The sequence below is a fragment of the Phasianus colchicus genome, chromosome 8 (genome assembly GCF_987193195.1).
Source record: "Phasianus colchicus chromosome 8, bPhaCol1.hap1.1, whole genome shotgun sequence".
Taxonomy (NCBI): Eukaryota; Metazoa; Chordata; class Aves; order Galliformes; family Phasianidae; genus Phasianus; species Phasianus colchicus.
The window spans coordinates 30,227,642-30,240,345 of record NC_143443.1 but is presented as its reverse complement, the minus strand read 5'-3'; the positions used below and the strand labels follow the sequence as shown (position 1 = coordinate 30,240,345).

General features: G+C 42.5%; 2 long non-coding RNA genes across 2 annotated transcripts in view; one reads left to right on the top strand and one right to left on the bottom strand.

Moving 5' to 3' along the window:
• Nucleotides 1-468: 468 nt before the first annotated feature.
• LOC149917108 (uncharacterized) overlaps nucleotides 469-12,704 on the bottom strand; it is an 80,124-nt gene continuing 67,888 nt past the window's right edge. The window contains exon 3 of the long non-coding RNA XR_016468867.1: nucleotides 469-555. This is a non-coding gene — a long non-coding RNA (uncharacterized LOC149917108). The remainder of the gene's footprint in view (nucleotides 556-12,704) is intronic.
• Nucleotides 4,283-12,704, top strand: part of LOC116231482 (uncharacterized) — a 69,368-nt gene continuing 60,946 nt past the window's right edge. Inside the window, exon 1 of the long non-coding RNA XR_016468866.1 lies at nucleotides 4,283-4,719. This is a non-coding gene — a long non-coding RNA (uncharacterized LOC116231482). The remainder of the gene's footprint in view (nucleotides 4,720-12,704) is intronic.

Here is a 12,704-nt window from a genome sequence, read left to right as displayed (position 1 = left end):
GGCCACTGGTGGTAATGCCCTGCTCTGCCTTTGCTAAAAGGACAAAATACTCCTTGCTCAACTTGAGAAACCTTGTCCCTCAGGCTTCTTGTTGCTGTAATGGTGGTAGAAGTTTGTTACCTTCATGCAGACTACAAGTTTGAGAGCTCATGTATGGATGCTACTGTGAAAGCTGTAGGCTTAGCTCAGGTCCCAGTGGCACGATTTAATGACAGCCCTCAAAAATGGGCTCTCCCTTCACAGCTGGAAGCAAGCAGGGCAGCAGCACTGGTGTCATCTCCAGCCAGCGCAGGGCCTTCGTGAGGCGTTTGGTGCAATGCTGCGTTTCCACCTACTTTTGCCCTACGGCTCCCAGCAACAAAGAGTGCATGAGGAGCTGATTGAAAAAGCCATGTTTTCAGCAAAATTTAAGGCTGTCTTGTATAATTCAGAGAGTTATGAGATGTACTTACTGTAACTACGTATGCTTTGTGGAGGGGTCTGCACAGGGAAGCCACGAGATGTTACAGTCCAACGTGTGTATGGAAAGGCCAGTCGTTGAGGGTGAAGTAAGTACTGTAGAGATATGATGTCACAAGTTATATAATATCATGGCCAAATATCTGCAGCTGGATATCATCAAATCAAAATTAGAAACTCATTGGAAGCAAAGGACAGTCTTTGCACAGATTGCCTATAAATCTGCAATAACTAGTTCTCCCTGGGCGTAACATCAAAAACATTTTTTAGTGTCTCATTAGTAAGAAAATTTATTGCTCAACTATTGAACTATGTCGATTTTTGAAAACATTGTGTGAATAATTCCAGAAAGCATGTGTTTGATTTGTATTCATTTTGTGCCGCTGGATAGAAAAAGTGGCTTTTCCCCTATGATGAAATGACACTAATCATGAAATTAAAAGGTGAAGCATGTCTACAGTTTCAGAACAAGGTAAATTTTTATAAGTATGCTAATGCCCTCCCTTTCCCATAAGTCAAGCTAATGTTAAGGCATTCATATCCAAGTTGAGCTTAAAATAAATAAATAAATACAAGCCTCAATTACAGTTCTATATTTTGGAAAAAGGAAAAAAAAAAACACTCCTCCCAATCCTTATTATTTTTCTTTTGTGCTGCAGTGTGGTTCCCAGCTGTGTCTGTTGACCATTTCTGTGGCTCAAATAGCTTGGAAAAAGACTGAGAAATACATGAAATGTTTAAATAAAGCAGCATCATCCACATAGGATGCAAGGGAAGAGTTTAGAAGTACCTGCTCTGCTGTGGGGATTTATTGACAGTAAGGTGTGTGCACCAGGGAGGTTAATGCTGCTAATTGCAGGCAGGGTGCTATTGTCTCTCATGTTTATTCTACCCTCCTGTTGCTAAAAGATCTCCAGGGGACTTAACTGGTATGAGACCAAGTGCATAAACATCCTTTGGACCTATGGGGACTTGTGGGTGCAGCCTGAGGCACCAGGCACAAGTGGCAAATGGGCTCACCAGCTCTCGTTTTGGCAAGCCCAGATGAGAACTGGACAGAGGTTTGGCTTGTGTTCCAACTTGGCTTTAGCTGGTGAACAAAGTGGGATCAGATAAGTGGTACAGTTTGCTTTTAGAAGGGCTGTGGGATAGGGGACAGGTGAGGCACAGGCCTTGAGGAGCACTGGGGTTTCTCCCTAGAGGCTTTCTGCTCTGCTTACTTGAAGGCTCAGGCTGGAGGTACAGCCTGGATATGGCCCAGACCAAGGACCTCACAGAGGCCCTGTGTCGGCTAGAGATGACACCAGTGCTGCTCCCCTGCTTGCTTCCAGCTGTGAAGGGAGAGCCTGTTCCCAAACATGCATGGGAAATGAGAAAATGCAGGCACAGCCCTGGCCTTTGCTGAAAGGGGTGGGCGGCAGCATGAGCCCCTCCATGACCCTGCTCTCCACATCAGGCATCCCGATCTTAGCTTTATGGGTGAGAAGGATCAAAGTGCTCAAACAGCCCCCATATGGGAGTTGGCCCTGTATGTTGTGTATAATAACACCCGAGCATCTCTGCATCCATGTTTTGTGTATGTTAGAGAGTGCTGCGTGAGAGCCAATGTAGTCTGCATCAGGGATACATGCAGGAGCATCTCTGGGTGTCAGCGTTCAGCAGGCTCCATGCACATCCTTCCTTGGGGTCAGCTCTGCTATGGTGCTGAGCAGAGACCTCACCTCCAGTCAGGCTGGGAGCAGAGTTCCTCAGTCACAGACTGAGATCTGATGGACACAGAAGGTCGATGCTGCTCCAGTGTCTTCCAATTTGGCTTTTAAAAAAATTAATTTTCCTTCCTGAATAGAATTCCCCAAAGGGGTTTTTGTGCTTTTTGTTAAGACTGGGCAGAAACAGGAAGAAAATCAACACTTCAGTCACTTATTTTAGCATCTGCAGTATTTTTTAAAGCAAAAAGCTGTGAAATGACTACATGGGGCTGTGTTCCCCTCTGTGTCACAGCCCAGGGCAGGACTCTGGCCTCTTCCTGTGTACCATTCCCAGCAAAGGCATGCTGTGGAGCAGGCCATAAGAAACTGCAGATTTGCTTGGCTTTTGCAGTGTGAGACTGAATTTGCTCTCAGGAATGCAACCCTGCTTCACCAGCCTGAAAACTGTCTTATACCATGTTATCAGAAACCGCTTTCAACCCTCTTCTCTGCTAGGAAAAAGACAACAAAACTCACTTAAATGGGTAATTGGTGATGGGAAAGCCTCTTATGGTACGATGTGCATTGGTCAGGATAGAGAGCCAGGCAGTGTGGCATGGCATGGAGTGAGCAAGGTGAGCAGCAAGCCTGATTAGAGCCCACTGGGGTTGTACTTAGAAAGGAAGAAGCTTTTCTGACACTGAGGTGAAGAGAAAATGAGAGAAAAGTTGATTAAAGAGAGAATGAAGTAGTACCAAAGCTGAAGCACACACATTTCCTTTTTTTCATACAGCAGAATATGAAACAACTTGGACAACCAGAACAAAGCCCCCCATGGTGATGGTATTACTGGACTAAACTAGTGAGAGTGGGAAGTCTGTGTTCCCATTTTCAATTTTATAGCAGGGCTGTGTGAAGTTGTGTGACAGCCTGGGGTTCAGCCTGATCACACACCACCCATGGAGTTCTGTCCATGATTTCCAGGGCCAGCGTTTGCCAAATGTTGGAAAGAAAGCTTGTTTTAGCACAGCTATCTTGCTCAGACAGGTCTCTCCTGGAGGAGCTGGTAGTAGACTTTGATGGGAAGATGTCTTCTATAAAATATTTTCAAAGGGAAAAAGTACTGGCTAAGGAAAGCCTGTGTCTTATGGTGCTCTAAGGAGATAAAGCAAACATGCAGATTTTTCTTTAGGAAGATTCCACTGGTTTTCAAAGGGGACCCTGAGGTCACGACTGACTTATGGTTCGAGTCTCTGGCCGAGTTCTGCAGAAGTCTTTCTCTGAGTTGCCTTGGCTTTCTACAGGGGGCAGTTAGTAAAGAACATTCTCCTTCCTTGTTCATTGCTTTCTCCTATTGTCTATTTGCCTGCTGCTGTGGCTTGGAGTGACAGTGCTGAACAGCAATGTTGATACCTGGTTTGTGTCCAAGCAGTGTTTTTTTTCAAGTAATTAGTTTGGGAAGTAAAAAGCCTATGGAACAGTGCTTTTTCAGGGGCAGATGGGTTAGGTTACCTGCTAAGATGGAGAGGTTACCTGCTTTTTTTTTTTTTCTTTTTTTTGATAGCCTGGGAAAAAAAAAATGCCTTTATAGAGGAGCCCTTTAAAAACAACCACCAGAGCCCCTACCTTTCTCTGCTCCAGAGCCCAAGGGCAGACTTAATTAAAAGTTCCTTCAAAATATACTCCCTACTGCTCTAAGCTACTGCGTTTCAAAAACTCTGGTGCTGCGCCAAAGTGGAAGCAGGCATATATTAAAGTGACAGGTACAAAAGATATTGTTATTCTTTGTGCTTCTTTCTCCACTGATCCCTCTGCACTGAAGTCCCAATGTAAACATTAGTTAAAAGAAGAAATAATAGCCTCTCTTCTCATCTGCCCGTCTAACGAGCAGATTATTACTATCTGTTTGTCTTCTGCCAGCTGCCTCCTCCGGCAGAGGTTTCCCACTCCCTGCAGAAGTTCAGCCCTGAAGTCTCACGAATGTTTTCCTGGAAACAGCAGCTTTGTCACACTGCATTTTTGCTGACAGTATTTCCTGTGGAAAGCCGCTCGAGGAAGATCAGGTTAGAGAGCCTGAATATCCATCAGCTACTTGTAGCTGAGATAATGAAAGCCGCCTTGTTACCGGCATGCTTTGAATTTTGAGTGCATTTGTACACATCGCCTTATTAAACACAGCTCCTTGTTACCTGAAGTATGATCTCGCTCACGTTTCTGAAGCTCCCACCACCCATCACTTGTGCTGCCCAGTTTGTGCCTCTCGCAGCACCTGAAGTCCCTTTATCTTCTCTCTGTGCCTAATTCTGGTAATGACATGTCACTGGCTGCCACAGGGGCTGCGGCCAGTGGTGCCTGGGACAAGAGCCACTGCTGGCTGAGAGACAATGCTTTCAGTGAGAAAGGTGGAATCATCACTTTTCCAGCCTATGACAGCAGGACAATGGCAGCCGTCACGAGGCAGTGGGGAGAGATAAGCATCCTTCCCTAAAGACTGATGAGAGAGAAGAAGCGTGAGTAGGAGCATATTAAGTTAATCTAACAGCTTGGCATGGACTAGCTTCCCATTTTCACAGTAAGTGGGAGCCTTATTCTAGCAATGTGCTGAGGATTTTATTTCTAGCGATTTATAGCCACAGGTTCTGGAGTACTCTGTAATTACATGAGTTTACACTTACAGGGACAAAGGCTGAGTAAATATTTTATTAGGCAATTTTTTATCTTATTGAAACTGAATACACATGTGATAATTTGACTGGTGAATGGGGGAAGGATAGTGAAATAAATATGATGGTTTACACAGAGCCTTGTTTGTGGGCTGCATGTGGAATCAGTGCTACATGCTGCGTTGCTTTCAGTGCCGGTCTGACAAGGAACACACAGTCTGCATTGGAGCAGAGGCTTGATGCAATGCATGTCAAAATCATGGCTATGTGGTCCTTAAAAAATTATTTCTAAAAGGCTAGAAGTGAGTGCAACCTGTTCAGTGGTGCAGCCAGGATGGAGGCTGCTTGTCTGCATGAGGACTGCTGGTCTGTCAGGCTGAAGACGGGGAGAGCAGCCCCAGTTCAGCCCTGCATACGTCCCTCTTCTCCCCATTCTCTCTTCCATGGATGTGTTATCTTCCTGATGGCATCCGAAAGCTGCCTAGGTAGACGTCTCTGTTCTCAGCAGATAGATAGCAACTGTAGTTGACTTAGGAAATCTCCGTGACCCAGAAATATGTGGTGAGAAATGATCTCTCTTTAGGACCTGTTGTTTTACTGATCAATTTCTTGGGACAATACAGGGCTGGCTGTTCACAGGGAAGCAATGACTTGTCAGTCTAACTTCAGGACCTTTCCAGCTTCTACCTGCAGCCTCTGGATCAGGTCTCAAGCAGCACTATGGACGTGATCCAAGTCCCACTGCTGCCAGCAGCCAGCTGCTGTTTGCTTTTGCTCTGTGTTTACATGAACGTGGCAAGGGCAGAGTGTGAACTGCTTGGGAAGATGTCCACTCATTTTAAGGAGTCTTAGCTTAAGCCTGCAGTGAAGAGTGAACTTCCAGCACACTTGTGGCACACAGAGCTTACCAGTACATAGGCAAGAAACTTTTGGCTATGGGATGTGTCAAATGCAGCTTTGAAAGGAAGATCATAGTGAAGAAACATATAGATGTATGATGTACAGCAGGGCAGTTATTAAATATTTCCTCAGGTATACACACAGCTGATAAAATCCAAAGGTCCTTATTTATTTCAGAGATTTGTTATTACTCTGCTTGCAACTGTAACCCATTATAAGTCCCAAGGCACCAAAATATCTAAGAATAGTCAAGGAAACTTAGAATTATTTTATAAATTTTTGTAATCATTCACAACTTCATTAAACGCTCAGATGCCTAATAAGACATTTTTCTTATCTTGATTTAAAATTTTAATTGCATGAAGTTTGGTGCCTCTGTAATTAACACATTGTATATCCCACCTAATTCGCGAACTAATTGTCGTTTCCTAGTTCTTAATGTTACTTGCTAATTCTGCCAGTGATAAAGAATTTTATGTCAAAACTCCACAGTAAGTGACATTCTGCATGCACAGTAATGACAAAACAAGTTAATTTAATGCAAAGTTGCTGAAAGACAGAGGTTTTTTAATTGCGTATTTGTTACCTTCATTAAAAAGGTAAGTGGCTCTTCAGTTATGTATTTGCCCATTTCTTACACATTAAAAAAGTGCTAATGAACCTGATTAAAATTAATTGAAAAGGTCCAAGATCTGTAAAGAGATCCTAACATCAACAGACTTCTAATTGCTGCTGAAAGATGGACTTAAATAGGGTTTAGCGGTAGACAGAAATTCATTCTCACACTCTCTGTTGTATGGGGTGATATGGGGAATGCAAAAGCACTCCAGAACTGCAACTCTTGGTTATGGATACAGCACGCGCTGAGTGTCTGGACATTGTTTCCTCTCTCTCATCTTTGCTGATAGCTGCTCTTCCTGCCCCTGTCCCCTCTGCTGGGCAGGCTGTGTTCCAGCTGCAAGGGGATGGACAGGCACTGGAATGAAAAGCAGGGGAGGGAAAGTCCAGGCTCCCCCAGCCTGGGTGTTTGCTTAGCAGGCGAGGAAGGAGGCAGGAAGAGCTCTGAACCTTACAGAAAGCTTGTTTTATCCCACCCTGTGCTTTCACAGAAAGGATCCTAATGCTGTTCAAGTGTCGGTATCAACAGTATCTCAAAACTAACAGATTTCTATTACTTTAACCCTACCGTTGCCTGGAGCAGCTGTGGATGCCCCATCCCTGGAGGCACTCAAGGCCAGGTTGGATGGGACGCTGGGCAGCTGATCTGGTGGGGGATGCCCAGCCCATGGCATTGGGTTGGAGCTCAATGCTCTTTAAGGTCCCTTCCAACCTAGAAGCCATCCTGTGATTCTATGAGTCTAGGATTCATAGCTGTCTTTTTTCTTCTGTGACTCCTACTATCCATTCCCACTGTTCCAGGATACTCTAATCTTACTGGAATTATTTTCTTCATCTCTGTTAATGGCATACGCCACTTATCATTCTACCAATACATACATTTAAAAGAAGAGAGAAACACGAGCTATTTTTTTGTTGTTGTTGTTTTGATTTAATTTAAATTGCTGAATGAAAAAATAGCTGCTTCTAGTAATTCTGCTGTAACTAACTCAGTTTGATATTGGTTCTATTAGCCTTCTAATAGCATGAAAGCTAAAAAATTAAATCGTTCCACTTTCACATTCATAATTATGTGCAATTAAAATCTTTACATACCCAAAAGTCTTATATGGAGCCCTGAACCCTTCAACTGTCACTCTTCATTATCTCTAAGCCTAACAATTTTACAGCGACACACTGTACACAATGAGATGTGCTAAAGAGGAAATATTATATTTTACTGATGTATGTGTTCTTTAATTTCTCTGAATTAGCTTTTTGATATGGATGCTAATTGTTTTCTTTGAAAGGAGTCGCCACAGATATGTGATTTCTCTATGCCTGTTGCGCTTCAAAAAAAATACAGTTAATTGCAGGAAACAGGAATTTCTCTCTTTTTTATATATATTAAAAAAAAAAATCAGCTGCATATCAAAGGATTGAATCTTAATCCAACTTTCTGATTGTACATTAAAAAGAAACCTTCAGTGTTTGTGACCAGCACAGAGTATTTGGCTACTTTTGATGTTTCCCTTTTTCATTTATTCATAAGGAGAGATGAATAATTAAAACAGGACGTTTGGCAAAACCAGCTCACACATTTAAAAAAAAAAAAATATTTCCATATGAACTTCCAGCTTCAGCCCAGGATAGTCGCAGAGACATTGCTACAGAACTGTCCATATGGCAAGTGCGCGTGTTGCTCTGAAACTGTAGACCTGGTTGAGACTTGGGATCCTGCCATCAGTGGCTGACAGCTGTTGCTGCTGTATAAATGTAAATATTGTGAGTAAGGCCAATGTGGCAGCCCTGAAAGGCTGAATTTAGTGCCAGTCCTGAGTGCCATTAAGGCCATTGGCAAGGCGTGAGCCATGCTCACAGGGCGAGGGGCAGGGAGGAGAGAGTGATGCTGCTAGAGCCAAGTCCCTGCACAGCTACACAGGAAAAACATGAATTGCAATGTAAAAATATCCTCCTTGGTGGAGCATGTATTCAAGAGCAGACCCTTGGGATGGAGACAGAAGGTTTGTATATTTGGTCTGTACTTTTTCTGCAGACTGCTCACCAGCTTGTTTTAACATTCATTCCTAGAACCAATGCTGCAGGAAGTGGTGCTGTTTTTCATCCCAAATCTCATAAAACTCTAATTTCACTTACCTCTCCTTCATTATAAAGATATATAAAGAAGAGACCATATACCAGGCATATTGAAAGTCCTGTATCAGTTTGAACTGGTCCTCTTTGTCTTGCAAGTCTTCAGAGGAGCTCATGGGCCTTAATTGTCATATCCTGTTCTATTGCATATCTTGGAGGATTCTGTTGTTCCTTACTTATCTCTCAAATACCCCAGCGATTCCAGCAAGGGCATACTTTCTTGTTTTTAACAATACTAACTTGACTTTTTAAGATTTCTAATGCAATTTCCAGTCTCCTATAGACTTGTGCACTTGTGTTCAAAAGATGAAGAAAAGCACTCTGTTAATACACAGTCACTGTGTACAGCTATTTGTTTAACGTTTCCTACAGATCCTTCTTGTCTGGGCAAATTATGTATATTTTGTTTGTCTCTGTGTACCTGAAGACATTTCAATGGTATAACTTTTTATACAGGCAAAAAGGCTTCCAAAATTTGTCTGGTTTCTGCTTGTCTGTACATTTTCAGGGTATGCCTCTTCAAAAGTCACTCTAGTTGTGCCCTGTCTCCTCTTGTAATTTCACTTTTGTCTCTGCATTTTCTGAAGTGGAGACTGTGGTTTATGAATCATTTTACTATGACTTTGTGTTGTTTTCCCTCCAGATCTGTGGTCTTTGCTTACATTCTCAGAATGGCAAAGCCCATTTGTTTCTTTTTAAACTACTGTCAGCTTAAACTTCTATCAGTCTTCTTCTCTGCTTGGGGTCTCTGATCCCTGCTCAGACCTTATCACAAATGAGGGATTCCACAGGCTTCTGTAAAACGAGGATAAACTTAAATTCTCAGATTAATAAGATGAATAATAATAAAAAAATCTGCCTCTATTTTGCTCTTCCTCACCTAATGTGAGGATCATCTCCTATTTCTGATCTGAAAAACTAATTTTAAAAGCTAGCTTTATTCGCTGGAATTTTCAGTAGTTTGCCTGCATACATTTTGAACATTTGAACATTTTGAACTTGAACATTTTCCTGAGCCCATTGGCCTCAGTTGTTTTCTTTTTTCCAGATTCCACTTGCATGTTCTCCCAGAAAATTAAAGCCATGGCTTTGAGCAGATAAACGTTCTGTTGAAATCAGAAAGCAAATTCAGCAGGGTCCTACCAAATGGTGGTATGGGGCAAGGGATGGGGTCTGTAAAAGCTCATACACAAGTGTTGCCAGATCTTTGGAGATCTAAAAGGGTTGAGGCACCAAACCAGGTGACAGTATGAATCCCAAAGCCATGAGCTCCCATTCTGGGCAAGAGGACACAGGCCCATCACCCAGCAGAGAAATATTTTGAGGTTGTCTGCGTGTGAAGGATCTTGGGATGTTTTCTTTTCCAGAGAGATTTTCCTATGTGCTTCTGTGTGAAGGACTCAATCTCTCTGCTTATATTGCTATCTAATATAAATAAGTTTATTAAGTGGCTTGTTTAAATTGCATTTATCACATTCCATCCTTGTTGAAAAACCCTCTTCAAAAATCTAAGTGGCTGGAGCGTTTACAGAGAAGTGTTATGCTCACAAGAGTGATAATGAGCGAGATGCAGCTGGGAATCAGGTATATGAGAATCACTGAACACTTGGCAAAGGCTGTTAGTCCGTTTCTCCCCCTCGTTTCCTTCTCACAATTAAAAATAAACCAGGAAAGATATTTGTACAACACCACCAGCAGGTTCTTTGTTTTGCATTGTTTTTTTTTGTATTTTTATTTTTACAGAGTTCTTGCAGCATGTAGGCCCTCGTTAATTTACTTTTCTGCCTTGTTAAATCACTGAGAAATATCAGCTAGTTCTTCATTCCATTCTTTTTTGGGTAAGTTGCTTATCTCTGACCCTCTGCTTCCACAAGTACTGCTAAGAAAGGTTTTCTTTTTTTTTTTTTTTAATTGTTTGGTCTATGTATTTTTTTCAACCTTCTGAGCAGATGGAGAACAGCACAGCAATCATGGCATTCCCCAGAGCAAGCTTGTGCTTTGGGCAGGGTGTATCTTCAGTGCCATTTTGATACTAGAGCAGGTTCTGGCAGTCTTCTGAAATGCCTTTGCTTGGAGAAGGGGATGGATTAGTTTCCAGCAGACCCTGAATTCCCAATATAACATATCTGAGAATCATGATTCCTCTTGCAGATCCATTGATTCACACACATGTTGAGGAAAATAAAGAATGATTTCCTTGTAAACCTGTCATTACTGAGTTTTAACCACCTGGCGGAGGAATAACTGCTCCATGAGTCACGCCCAAAGTGTGCCAATCCTCAGGGTAACTACATCCCTTGATTGCACAAGTGCCATTTAGTACTACACCTTTTCATGTGATTGCTTTCTTTCTTTTCTTCCTGTAGATGAAAATACAAGAAAAAACATTGCACCATAAAGATCTTTCCTCTTTCTTGTTACCCTTTGAACACTGATCATGTCATCCGCTAAGTGAAGTCCAACGGGATGGCTGTTGTGTTTTCTGTTGTTTTTTTTTTTTCCTGAAACTTAACCGAATTCAATGCAAAATCTTTCCTACTTTGGATTTTCTCAGATCTTCTTTTTTATTCTCTATTGAAACAAATTGAAGGGTTCCTGATAGAAGTCATAAGGGCATCTCTTACTGTTTTCCCTTAAGAAAGGACCAGATTAGGTGGAAATCTCTGGCAGGAAAGTGATAGTTCCTGCCCTGGGGAAATACCATGTCTGCTCAAAGAAAATTTTCCAAAATTCCAGAGATTGGGCAAGGAAGTGAATCAGGAGTCTGAAGCACAGCTGCTGTGAATGAGGAGGTGTCAGTCAGCAGACAGGTGGAGCAGGACTTCTGACACGTTTTGTCACTTGTTCTTTCCCTGATATTAAGTCAGAAGAGAATTCCATGTAGCTCAAATAAGGCTCCAGACCTTTAGATTTTGAAATGAAGTGTTTGTAGATCGTTGAAGATCCAAATTATGCCAAAATTATGTTATTATAGTGTAATCATCTTGTTAGCTGCTTAGAACATTTTCTTCATTATCACTTCATTTATACTTATGATGATGAGCAGATGGTACCAGAGACATAACACAGCGCAAATCATTCCCAAATGTTGTTTGAAAACACAGTCAGAAGGTGGTAGGGACACACTCGCCTACTGATGAGCCTGGTTCACTCCTGGTACTGTAAAAGGAATTACTGAAAGCTGTCTTGCTACTTAACATATGTTCTGGCTGCTGGCAGCAAAACATTGCTAGTCTTGTATTAACAGGAGTTTTATGATCATTTATAACAAGATTTTTATTTTTTTTCTCCAGCAAAACTGATAAACGTGTTTCAAGGCAGTCACAGGCATTGGGTGATGGTTGGACTATATGACCTTACTGGACTTTCCAAACTTAATGATTCTATGATTCTATAGGGTGGGTTATGGCCCATTTCAGGCAATACAAGTAAGTCATAAAGAAGCCCCACGTGTTTAGCAGGTACCTAAGTCTGACTTTTAGGGAAGCAGTGTGCTAAAGATGGGCCATGGGAGTCACATTTGTTCTGTGATGGTCGTGCACAGGGCTGAGGTCCTCCATAGGTAAAGGATGGCTGCAATAGAAGCAGCTCGTTGCAACTCCAGCCAGCGCTGCAGCTGGTCCTGAGGAGAAGGCAGTGTGAGCATAGCCAAGGAACAGCAGCAGCCCACCTGCAGCCTAGCTCAGAGTCACAGTGGCTGAGGTTGAAAGGGACCTCTGGAGGCCATCTGGTCCAATCTCCTGCTCAAGCAGGGACACCTAGAGCAGGATGCCCACCTGTGGTCCATGTGCTAGGGTAAATTCAAACTTCTACAGGGTGCCAGTATCTTTTCAAAAAGGATCAGTGATCCCTAAAGGCTCCAGCAGAGCCTGATGGACACTCAGGCCCTCTCTTCAGCATACAGACAGACAGTCACGCATGTTTGTGACTTCTGCCTGTTTGCTCCTTTCCCCAGTATGGGAATGTGCACCACATCAATCGACAAGAGAACCAAGTGTGCTCAGAGCAAACACACTGTAATTTTACTCAGAACCAGAGCAAATACACCAGACCCCAATCCCCAAATCCAGGAGACACAGATGGAGATGAAACCCAGAGCACCTCAGAAAGAAGGATGCACACACAGACACACACGCAAAAACAATAACATGAAAGCAAAATAGCAGCTACCATGAAGCTACTCATCCATATCAAGAATAAAGTATGATAATTTTAAAATCAGAATAAATAAGGACAAAAAAAT